This window comes from Ovis aries, chromosome 7, assembly GCF_016772045.2.
Source record: "Ovis aries strain OAR_USU_Benz2616 breed Rambouillet chromosome 7, ARS-UI_Ramb_v3.0, whole genome shotgun sequence".
NCBI lineage: Eukaryota > Metazoa > Chordata > Mammalia > Artiodactyla > Bovidae > Ovis > Ovis aries.
Genome location: NC_056060.1, coordinates 100,675,635 through 100,687,678, shown reverse-complemented (window position 1 = coordinate 100,687,678; position 12,044 = coordinate 100,675,635).

Here is a 12,044-nt window from a genome sequence, read left to right as displayed (position 1 = left end):
CTCTTTGAGACTTCTAAAAAATTCTGTAATTTCTCCAGTGAGATGGAGAATTACTTGCTAAAGAGCACGGGACGGTAAAGAATCTGCCTGCAATGCGGGAAACGCAGGTTCGATCCCTGTGTTGGGAAGATCCCCGGAGAAGGAAATGGTTACCCACTCCGGTACTCTTGCCTGGGAAATTCTGTGGACAGAGCAGCCTGGTGGCTGCAGTCCATGGGGTCACAAAGGGCGGGACACGACCGAGCGACTAGAGCTTCTCAAGAGCACGGGAAGAGGAAGAAGGCGGCCGTAGAGACGTCAGTAGCTTTACCTGGTGTGACTCCACACCTGTTCGTCTCCTATCCATAAAGAGTGTCTCTTGGGTTCTCAGGTTTGGGTGCTGAAGAGTTTCCTGAGACCCTCAGCAGGGCCCTCTTCATCCAGACTCTCGGCAACGAGCTAGCAATTCCCCCTCCACTGGCGTCACCTTCTGGCCTCCAGGAGATTTCTTTGGCTTGGAGGCCAGGTCACATATAATAGAAATAAGTAAGTGTCACCCTGTTTTCCTTAATGTCGACCTTCTGTGCTATCATTCTGTTTTCGCTTCTGTAAGAACACTACCTGTTTATTCTGGGGCCCCTGGATCTTGTTGAAAGAAAAGAAAGAAAGGGAAGTCGCTCAGTCGTGTCCGACTCTTTGCGACCCCATGGACTATAGCCTACCAGGCTCCTCTGTCCATTGGATCTTGTTACTCAAATCGAAGTTGCAGTCATTTGGGTACCACTTCTCAATTTTCGCCTCATCTTCATATCACCTCTGTTACAATAAACAATCTTTTTTGAACTAATTCCCAATTCTCACTTATTTAAAATGGAAGCATGTCATCACCATGAATGAAAAGCCAGTATCACTGGCTGTAAATAGGGAGTAACTATTACAGGGCAATGGAAACACAGCAAAGACAGCAAGTTCTAGCTAGATACCCTTGTCTGAGGTCTGTGTTTTTCTAGTTAGAAAGAGAGATTAGTAAAATGAGAAATAAGTTAAAGGCCATTGGCATCAAATCAAGACTGCCTTCTTGATGTAATCACAAATGAAACCTAGCTCCAAATGGACCGCCTTTCATTACACTATTTGAAATAATTAAATGACTCTCCATGTATCACCTAGACTTACCTCCTGTTCCCCCGGGAACAGAAGATCCCCCCTGGCCTTTGGGAAATCCCACTCCAATTCAAGGATCAATGATCTGGTCCCTTGGGAGTAAGACACCAACACCTAAGAAAATGTGTTTCCGGCTCAAGGCCGGAGGCAGTGTACGTTGGCTCTCCACATTTCAGCAATTTCAGTGCAGAATTTTAGCGTTTGGCAGGCACACTTCACGGTTTGTGGTTTGAGGTTTTGAGAGTTTCTTTGCTTCATTAAAAGTGGGGCTTTTTCTGTGTTTTTGCTTTGCTTTGCTGTTCGTTGCTTCCGGATTTGGGTGTGTGTGTGTGAGCAGGAAGGGAGTGAAATGTCTTGGCTAACTTTAACTGGATCTGTTTGTGACGTGCATGCCTCTACGGCCTCTCCCAGCTGTGCACGGGTTGGCACAGGTCCACACAGTTGGATCTCAGACTCGATCCTCAGACTCAGTCAAGGCCTCCGTAGTGGCCTCATTCGGAGGGTTCAATATGGGACACCCGGAAGTAGCACGAGAAACTGTCTCAACGCTCTCACCCCATCACAGGATTTCCTTCCTAGCTGCGAACTCCAGGTGTGTGTGGCTTCCCAACCTCCTCGCTGAGAACAGCGGCAACATATCCATTCCAGCGGTGGCTGGCCGACTTCTGAGAGTATGGATGTCAGACTGCCTGACTCTGTCGGCCTCTGCACCCACAGAGAGCCCCTTAAATGTCCCGAGTCTGTGTCACACAAGGAGGTTCTGACAGAGCCAAAAACAGAATCGAGATGATGACAACGTCACTTTTTGTTTTTGTAAAGAGGTTCTTCCCAGGTGGTGCAGTGGTTAAGAATCCACCTGCCCACGCAGGAGGTCCAGGAGACGTGGGTTTGATCCCTGGGTTGGGAAGATCCCCTGGAGAAGGAAATTGCAACCCACTCTAGTGTTCTTGCCTGGAAATGTCCACGGACAGCAGAACCTGGCGGGGTACAGCCCATGGGGTCATAAAGGGTGTGAGGTGGTGAGACTGGAGATTCCCAGTTCTTACAAAGTCAAAGATGATGCAGCTCACACTGTGTGAAAATGGGCTCGCTAAGTCTTGAGGGCTTACACAAGCCAGGCTCTCCGCCGCCGCTGTGCTCAGTCCTCCCGAGCCCCGTCTAAGGGTAAGAGGCCCACACGGCAGGATGCCACGGACGCAGGCCCACAAGACAACAGGCTGAGCGGGGGAGCCCCATTCCAGCACCGAGTACCAGCAAGCCTGGTGGAAGGCCATTCCTAGGGGAAACAATCCTATTTCCAAGCTTATGCTTCTGTCACTCTTCCCAGCCTTGGCAGAGACTTGACTTTCTCCCGGATGCCCTGTCCTTCCCAGCCCTGTCATGCACGGACCTGCTTTCCCTACCCGTCCATCTCTCAGGGCAGGAGGGGGAGCTGCGCCCAGAGCCCTGTCCACCATCTGACTCCTCCTCAACATGCTTCCTCCTGTGACCCCAACCATCCGCCCACTGTGTGTACGCTCAGTCGCTCGGTTGTGCGACTCTGTGACCCGATGGACTGTAGCCCGCCAGGCCCCTCTGTCTGTGGGATTTCCCAGCAAGAGCGCTGGAGCGGGCTGCCACTTCCTCCCCCAGGGCGTCTTCCCCACCCAGGGATTGAACCCGAGTCTCCCGTGTCTCCTGCGTCAGCCGCCTGCGGACCCTCTCGCGTCGCTGCCTCGACAGGTGAGCCCCGCCCACCCACTTTACTTGGCGTTTCCAGCCACTGATTTTCAACTTTCCTCCCCACTCTATCTGGCATCATCGCTACCTCTGAACAGTTGCCGTTGTTTCCAAACTTCGACTTGTTCTTGCTTACCGTCCTCTGCCCTAATGGCTGCACGTTAGAGCTGCACATTGCAAGATTGGTTCTACCTTATAATCATTCGGGAGCTTATAGAAGAACAATAGTAAAGTCCAGGCTTCAGAGCAACTAACTTACACTTTCCAGGGATGGCAATGCATTATATATATTTTAAGCATGCCAGCTGACTCCAGTGTGCAGCCAAGCCTGGGAAGGGCTGTCTCGCTCGGCCCTGTCAGCTCCGGCTGCTGGTCTCCAGCCCGGGCTCCCAGGTGAGCAGTTCAGGGCCGGCTGCACTGCCCTCTCAACCAGGTTGTCGCCCAGCTGCCCGTCTCCAAACCCTGCCTGAGCCGCCTGGGCTAGTCAGCGATCACCCAAGCTGTCCCATGGCATCTATTTTCTACAGTGACTGTTCCAAACTGTTTCCACTATCCTTAAATCCCAAATCCATCTCATCCCATCTCCCCTGCCCCTCAGCACAGGGCTGGACTGTCTGAATTGTCTGTCGGAAATTTTTGCTACGTGTGCACGATTGTACGGTTTTTAGCTATTTACAGGTGGGGTCAGCTCACGGAGCCTATTCCTGCTTTACTGAGATTATATCCACAATTAGCGAGCCTTTTTATACCTACTCTGTATTTTTAAAAACTTATCTATTTTTAATTGAAAGATGACTGCTGTATGGAATTTTGCTGTCTTCTGCCAAATGCCAACATGAGCCGGCCACGGTGCGCCTACTCTTTAGAGGCATGCTTCCTGCTTTCCCTCCCATTCACTTAACAGACGTTCACTGAAAGCCTCTGTTGGGCTCAGCCCATGTGAGATGCCAGGGATGCTGAGATGAGAGGCCCGAGATGCCCTCAGGTCCACAAGCTGGTCCAGGCCTGCCTCTAGCCCCAGTCCCCTCTGCCTGCCACCGTGAAGGACGTGTCACCTCCTCCCATCAAAGGCGACCCTCGCAGAGAGCTCAGGCTCCAAACCCCGTCCACTCTCAGAGAGATTTTCTTCGTTGGTTCTCCAACCTCTCCTCCGTCCGAGGCCAGTGGCGGCCGGGAGGAGATACCCCACGTCCGTGGTCAGGGGCGGCCGGGAGAAGCCACCTCATGCCCGAGGCCAGGGGCAGTGACCCTGAGGAGCCATCCCGAGCCTGAGGCCAGGGCCGGCGGCCGGGAGGAGCAACCTGAGGAGCGGTGGCTGAGCAGGCACGGGAGGGCCCAGGGGAGCTATCCCACGTTGAAGGTCAGAAACGGTGGCAGTAAGGAGATACCCTTCGTCCAAGGTAAGGAGCAGCGGCTGTGCTTTGCTGGAGCAGCGGTGAAGAGATACCCCACGCCAAGGTAAGAGAAACCCAAGTAAGATGGTAGGTGTTGCAAGAGGGCATCAGAGGGCAGACGCACTGAAACCATACTCACAGAAAACTAGTCAATCTAATCACACTAGGACCACAGCCTTGGCTAACTCAGTGAAACCAAGCCATGCCTGCGGGGCAACCCAAGATGGGCGGGTCATGGTGGAGAGGTCTGACAGAATGTGGTCCACTGGAGAAGGGAATGGCAAGCCTCTTCAGTATTCTTGCCTTGAGAACCCCATGAACAGTATGAAAAGGCAAAATGATAGGATACTGAAAGAGGAACTCCCTAGTTCAGTAGGTGCCCAATATGCTACTGGAGATCAGTGGAGAAATAACTCCAGGAAGAATGAAGGGATGGAGCCAAAGCAAAAACAATACCCAGTTGTGAGTGTGACTGGTGATAGAAGCAAGATCTGATGCTGTAAAGAGCAATATTGCATAGGAACCTGGAATGTCAGGTCCATGAATCAAGGCAAATTGGAAGTGGTCAAACAAGAGATGGCAAGAGTGAACGTCAACATTCACGAACTAAATCAACGAACTAAAATGGACTGGAATGGGTGAATTTAACTCAGATGACCATTATATCTACTACTGTGGGCAGGAATCCCCCAGAAGAAATGGAGTAGCCATCATGGTCAACAAAAGAGTCTGAAATGCAGTATTTGGATGCAATCTCAAAAACAACAGAATGATTTCTGTTCGTCTCCAAGGCAAACCATTCAATATCACAGTTATCCAAGTCTCTGCCCCAACCAGTAACGCTGAAGAAGCTGAAGTTGAACGGTTTTATGAAGACTTACAAGACCTTTTAGAACTAACACCCAAAAAAGATGTCCTTTTCATTATAGGGGTCTGGAATGCAAAAGTAGGAAGTCAAGAAACGCCTGGAGTAACAGGTAAATTTGGCCTTGGAATGCGGAATGAAGCAGGGCAAAGACTAATAGAGTTTTGCCAAGAAAATGCACTGGTCATAGCAAACACCCTCTTCCAACAACACAAGAGAAGACTCTACACATGGACATCACCAGATGGTCGACACAAAAATCAGATTGATTATATTCTCTGCAGCCAAAGATGGAAAAGCTCTGTACAGTCAACAAAAATAAGACCAGGAGCTGACTGTGGCTCAGATCATGAACTCCTTATTACCAAATTCAGACTTAAATTGAAAAAAGTAGGAGAAACCGCTAGACCATTCAGGTATGACCTAAATCAAATCCCATATGATTATACAGTGGAAGTGAGAAATAGATTTAAGGGCCTAGATCTGATAGACAGAGTGCCTGATGAACTACAGAATGAGGTTCGTGACATTGTACAGGAGACAGGGATCAAGACCATCCCCATGGAAAAGAAATGCAAAAAAGCAAAATGGCTGTCTGGGGAGGCCTTACGAATAGCGGTGAAAAGCAAAGGAGAAAAGGAAAGATATAAGCATCTGAATGCAGAGTTCCAGAGAATAGCAAGAAGAGATAAGAAAGCCTTCTTCAGTGGTCAATACAAAGAAATAGAGGAAAACAACAAAATGGGAAAGACACGAGATCTCTTCAAGAAAATTAGAGATACCAAGGGAACATTTCATGCAGAGATGGGCTCAATAAAGGACAGAAATGGTCTGGACCTAACAGAAGCAGAAGATATTAAGAAGAGGTGGCAAGAATACACAGAAGAACTGTACAAAAAAGATCTTCACGACCCAGATAATCACGATGGTGTGATCACTAATCTAGAGCCAGACATCCTGGAATGTGAAGTCAAGTGGGCCTTAGAAAGCATCACTATGAACAAAGCTAGTGGAGGTGATAGAATTCCAGTTGAGCTGCTTCAAATCCTGAAAGATGATGCTGTGAAAGTGCTGCACTCAATATGCCAACAAGTTTGGAAAACTCAGCAGTGGCCACAGGACTGGAAAAGGTCAGTTTTCATTCCAATTCCAAAGAAAGGCAATGCCAAAGAATACTCAAACTACCACACAATTGCACTCATCTCACATGCTAGTAAAGTAATGCTCAAAATTCTCCAAGCCAGGCTTCAGCAATACGTAAACTGTGGACTCCCTGATGTTCAAGCTGGTTTTAGAAAAGGCAGAGGAACCAAAGATCAAATTGCCAACATCCGCTGGATCATGGAAAAAGCAAGAGAGTTCCAGAATAACATCTATTTCTGCTTTATTGACTATGCCAAAGCCTTTGTGTGGATCACAATAAACTGGAAAATTCGGAAAGAGATGGGAATACCAGACCACTTGACCTGCCTCTTGAGAAATCTGTATGCAGGTCAGGAAGCAGCAGTTAGAACTGGACACGGAACAACAGACTGGCTCCAAATAGGAAAAGGAGGAGTACGTCAAGGCTGTATATTGTCACCCTGCTTATTTAACTTCTATGCAGAGAACATCATGAGAAACACTGGACTGGAAGAAATATAAGCTGGAATCAAGATTGCCAGGAGAAATATCAATCACCTCGGATATGCAGATGACACCACCTTTATGGCAGAAAGTGAAGAGGAGCTAAAAAGCCTCTTGATGAAAGTGAAAGAGTAGAGTGAAAAAGTTGGCTTAAAGCTCAACATTCAGAAAACGAAGATCATGGCATTCTGTCCTATCACTTCATGGGAAATAGATGGGGAAACAGTGGAAACAGTGTCAGACTTTATTTTTTTGGGCTGCAAAATCACTGCAGATGGTGATTGCAGGCATGAAATTAAAAGACGCTTACTTCTTGGAAGAAAAGTTATGAGCAACCTAGATAGTATATTCAAAAGCAGAGACATTACCCTGCCGACTAAGGTCCGTCTAGTCAAGGCTATGATTTTTCCTGTGGTCATGTATGGAGGTGAGAGTTGGACTGTGAAGAAGGCTGAGCACTGAAGAATTGATGCTTTTGAACTGTAGTGTTGGAGAAGACTCTTGAGAGTCCCTTGCACTACAAGGAGATCCAACCTGTCCATCCTAAAGGAGATCAGCCCTGGGATTTCTTTGGAAGGAATGATGCTAAAGCTGAAACTCCAGTACTTTGGCCACCTCATGCAAAGAGTTGACTCATTGGAAAAGACTCTGATGCTGGGAGGGATTGGGGGCAGGAGGAGAAGGGGACGACTGAGGATGAGATGGCTGGATGGCATCACCAACTCGATGGAGGTGAGTCTGAGTGTCTCCGGGAGTTGGTGATGGACAGGGAGGCCTGGTGTGCTGCGATTCATGGGATCGCAAATAGTCGGACACGACTGAGCGACTGAACTGAACTGAACTAAAGTGATCCTCTCCTCCATGACCATCCCACCACCATCCAAACACGTTCCAGTACTTTTCACCTTAAAATACAACTGAATAGAAAATTAACAATAGAAATATCATAGTCATAACTGCTGTAAGCAATGTCTACCAAAAGATGCTAAAATCAGTGGGCAGAGGTTTAAAGAGAAACTGGGTATTTGCTTAGTCTAAAAGGATCCCACTCGCCTTTCCAATATTTATTAATTACAGCGGGAAAAGAAGAACTTCAGAGGAATCTGGCAAACACCACCCTTCACCCGGTGTTCAAGGGTGACATCACAAGCAATAAGAATATGAAGTTCTTGTACCCCTGACTGGGCTTCCTTGGTGGCTCAGATGGTAAAGAATCTGTCAGCAACGCAGGAAACTCAAGTCCAATCCCTGGGTACCCCTGATATGATGAATTGACACAGCATGTTCCATCTCGGTGGGACTCTTGCCAAATATGCGCAACCTCAACTCAACTATAAATAAAACATCAGATAAATCCAAACGGAAGGTCATACTGCAAAAGTACATAACCAGTAGTTTTCAGAACAGTCAAGGTCATGAAAGGCAAGAAAAGACTAAAGAGTCCCGTGGACGGCAAGGAGATCCAGCCAGTCCATCCTAAAGGAAATCAGTCCTGAATGTTCATTGGAAGGACCGATTCTGAAGCTGAAACTCCAATACTTTGGCCAGTTGATGCGAAGAACCGACTCACTGGAAAAGACCCTGATGCTGGGAAAGACTGAAGGTGGGAGGAAAAGGGGATGACAGAGGATGAGATGGCTGGATGGCATCACCGACTCGATGGACATGAGCTTGAGTAAACTCTGGGAGTTGGTGGTGGACAGGGAGGCTTGGCGTGCTGTTGTCCATGGGGTCGCAGGGAGCCGGACACGGCTGAGCGACTGAACTGAACTGAACAGAGTGGAGACTAAAGGGTCAGGGTTAGTGTAGGAAAATGGACTGGCTTCTGGCCCACTGACATTTAAATGTCACACAATCTCCCTATATCATGGCAGTCCCTCTTACTTTAATGCCTTTTCAATCATTAACAAACATGGAAACCATTTTTATGAAAAAAGTGAAATCTGTAGCGTCTATAGTGTATTTAGCAATATTGTACCAATGTTGATTTCTCAGTTTTGATGACTGGATTATAGTATGCAACATATTAACCTCAGGAAAACCTAGGCGGAGGATATGTGGAAACTTTGTAATATATTTATTTTTTTGCAAAGAAGTGACAGTGAAAGTCGCTCAGTAGCGTCCGACTCTTTGTGACCCCATGGACTATACAGTCCATGGAATTCTCCAGGCCAGAACACAGGAGTGCTGTTCCCTTCTCCAGGGGATCTTCCACCCCAGGGATTGAACCCAGGTGTCCTGCACTGCAGGCCCCCGAGAATAACTGGAGTGGGCAGCCTATTCCTTCTCCAGTGGATCTTCCTGACAAGTGATTTGCAATGTAAAAATTATCTGAAACTAAAAAGTGAAAAAAACCCAGATGAACCCCCTGGGTGCTTCCAGCTAGGGCCTTCCTTTCTTACTCCCTTCAGAAGCGGATTCCTGGAGAAACACGTTTGCGCGCAGTTTCTCTCCTTTGCCTCCCACCTGCTTTACCAAAACTGCATAAGAAATGGTCACCAGTGGCACTCAAGCGGCACATTTATGAACTCTTCCCCAGATTTTGTCTTATGTGACCGCTCAGGGCATGGAACCCACCTGACCGCTTCCTCCTTCTTGAAACACCTTGGCTTCCAAGATAGAAAACTTTCCGGGTTTTTCTTCTGCACTTCCAACTCGCCCTTTCCAACGTCATTGTTGAAATTCCTAGACTTCAGTCCTGGGCTTCTCTTCTCTTCCCTTCACATTCTCTCCCCCTTAATCTCATTGATGCCTCTGGCCTCAAATACCATCTATAGGTCAGTGATTCCTAAATTCCTACCTCTACCCTAGACCTCTCTGCAGAGATCCAGACTCATCCAGACACATAGCTACGTACTATAGGCATTGAATGTCTCAAAATTAAACTTTTTTAAATTAGAATTCTTTCTTTTTAAAATTGCGGTAAAATACACCTGACATAAAATTCACCATTCTAACTACTTCAGGTGTGCAGTTCAGTTGCATCAAGTCCACCCACGGTCGTGTGACCATCCCTACCATCCGTCTCCAGAACTCTTCATCTTACGAAACCGAAGCTCTGTACCCATCCAACAATAACGTCCTACTCCTCCCACCCCTGCCTGTAACCGCCAGCCCACTTTCTGTCTCAGCACTTCAGACAAGCACAGTCATACAGAATTCGTTCTTTCGTGGCTGGCTTACTTCACTTAGCATAATATCTTCAGGGTTCATACATGTTGTAGCGTGTGTCAGAATTTCCTTATTTTTCATTCAGTTCAGTTCAGTTCAGTCGCTCAGCCGTGTCTGACTCCTTGTGACCCCATGAATCGCAGCACGCCAGGCCTCCCTGTCCATCACCAACTCCCGGAGTTCACTCAAACTCACGTCCATCGAGTTGGTGATACCATCCAGCCATCTCATCCTCTGTCGTCCCCTTCTCCTCCTGCCCCCAATCCCTCCCAGCATCAAAGTCTTTTCCAATGAGTCAGCTCTTTGCATGAGGTGGCCAAAGTACTGGAGTTTCAGCTTTAGCATCATTCCTTCCAATGAACATCCAGGACTGATCTTAACTAATTTTTCTTTGCAGTATGGTTGCTTTCTAAATTAAACTCAGTATTTCCTCTGTGCTGTGCCCTTCCTTCAGCTCACCCCTCATTCCACAGTGCCACCTTTCTCTCCCATCCACGCAGTTGCACCTGCTAGAAACTTTGATGTCATTTCAGACATCCCTTCTACCCTCGTCAATGAAATCAACCCTCCATGAAGTCTAAGATATGCATCTGGACGCCTTCCCTTTCTTCTCCCTATCTATAGCACTGGCTATCACCTTTCACCCTGACTACTGTGATAACTTCCTAACTGGTCTCCCTGTATCCCTCCTGCTCCTTCCAGCCCACTCTCCAAATACTAACCGCACAGTACCTTGTGGAAATACTTCCTCAACTCCATCATTCCCGCTTTTGACTTCACATGGGAAAAACTCCCAAACTATTAATAGGCTTGCCACAGACTTAACCACCAAGTCTCTTTCTGCCTCCCTCACCCCATCTCCTGCTTACCCTGTTAAGGGAGCCCCATCTGCTTTCTCTCAAGCTCTAGAACACAACTGCTCCTTGCAAGTCTCAGAACTTGCATCTGCATCTTCCTTTGAATCCTCTCCCCGCAGCGATTCCCTTCTGCAATTGTCAGGGTAGGCTGGCTTCTGCTTTGGTAGCAAACAACCCCGTCATCTCAATAGGTGGTGCCTAAAAAGATTTCCTTATTGCTCACATCTCAGTCTGATGGAGGTCAGGACGGCTCTTCTTCACATGGAGACTCGGGTTCGGGGCTGGTCTAAACTGTGGAATGCCCACAATTCAGTTGCTGCGTAAAGAGAACAGAGCATGGATGACTACAGACGGGGCCAGGCCTGGAATGGCACATCACGCCTGCCCACACCCCACTGGCAGGATCATAGGCACATGACCCCAGCCCGGCTGCAAAGGGAAAAATACATTTTTCCTGTGTGTCCAGGAAGAGGAAATGAGATTGGTGAGCATCAGGCCAGGCTCTGCCACATCCTGGTTAAAATCTACTCATCTTTAAAGAATCAGTTTAAAAGACACTTCCTTATAGAGGCCTCCAAGCTCCGAGCTCCTCTGACTTAAATAGGTGCCCCAGTGTACCCTATTGTGGCACGCTAGTTTCCCTTTATAGCGTGACTGAGTCGGGAAGTTCACACCCCTCTACGTGGGCATTCTGTGCTCCTTTCCATTCTGAGACTCTCTGCTCCATAAGAGCAGAGACTGCACCTGCCTGGCTCCGCTTGTGTCTCTAGCCTCCATCACAGAACTTGGTTTGTAATCGGCATAAAAGTTGCTGAGTGAACAAATGAACAGTTGCACACAGTCATTTCCTGGCTCCAAAGAGCATACTACTTGTGGAAAAGAAAGACGAGTAAGTAGACAGTCGCGGTTTAGTGGGAGGAGTGTTCCATGCAGGTGAGCCCAGGAGCTGAGGGAGCCACTCAAACGAGCTCCTGTGGCGTCTTGGCTTCTTTCGGTGGCACTTTAAGCCAGGAGTCTGCAAACTATGGCCTGCAGGCAAATCTGATTTCCTATGTTTTTTTTTTAATGGGCCAAGAGCCAAGAATTATTTTTATATTTTTGGATGTTTGAAAAGAATTAAAAGATTATATAATCATGTGAAAATTATGTTAGATTTAATTAGTGTCCATAAAGTTTTATTGGAACACAGTCACATCCACTAGTGTGCTTGTTTATGCTGCTTTCACACTGAAAGAGCAGAGATGAACAGCTGTGAAAGAGACTGCGCCA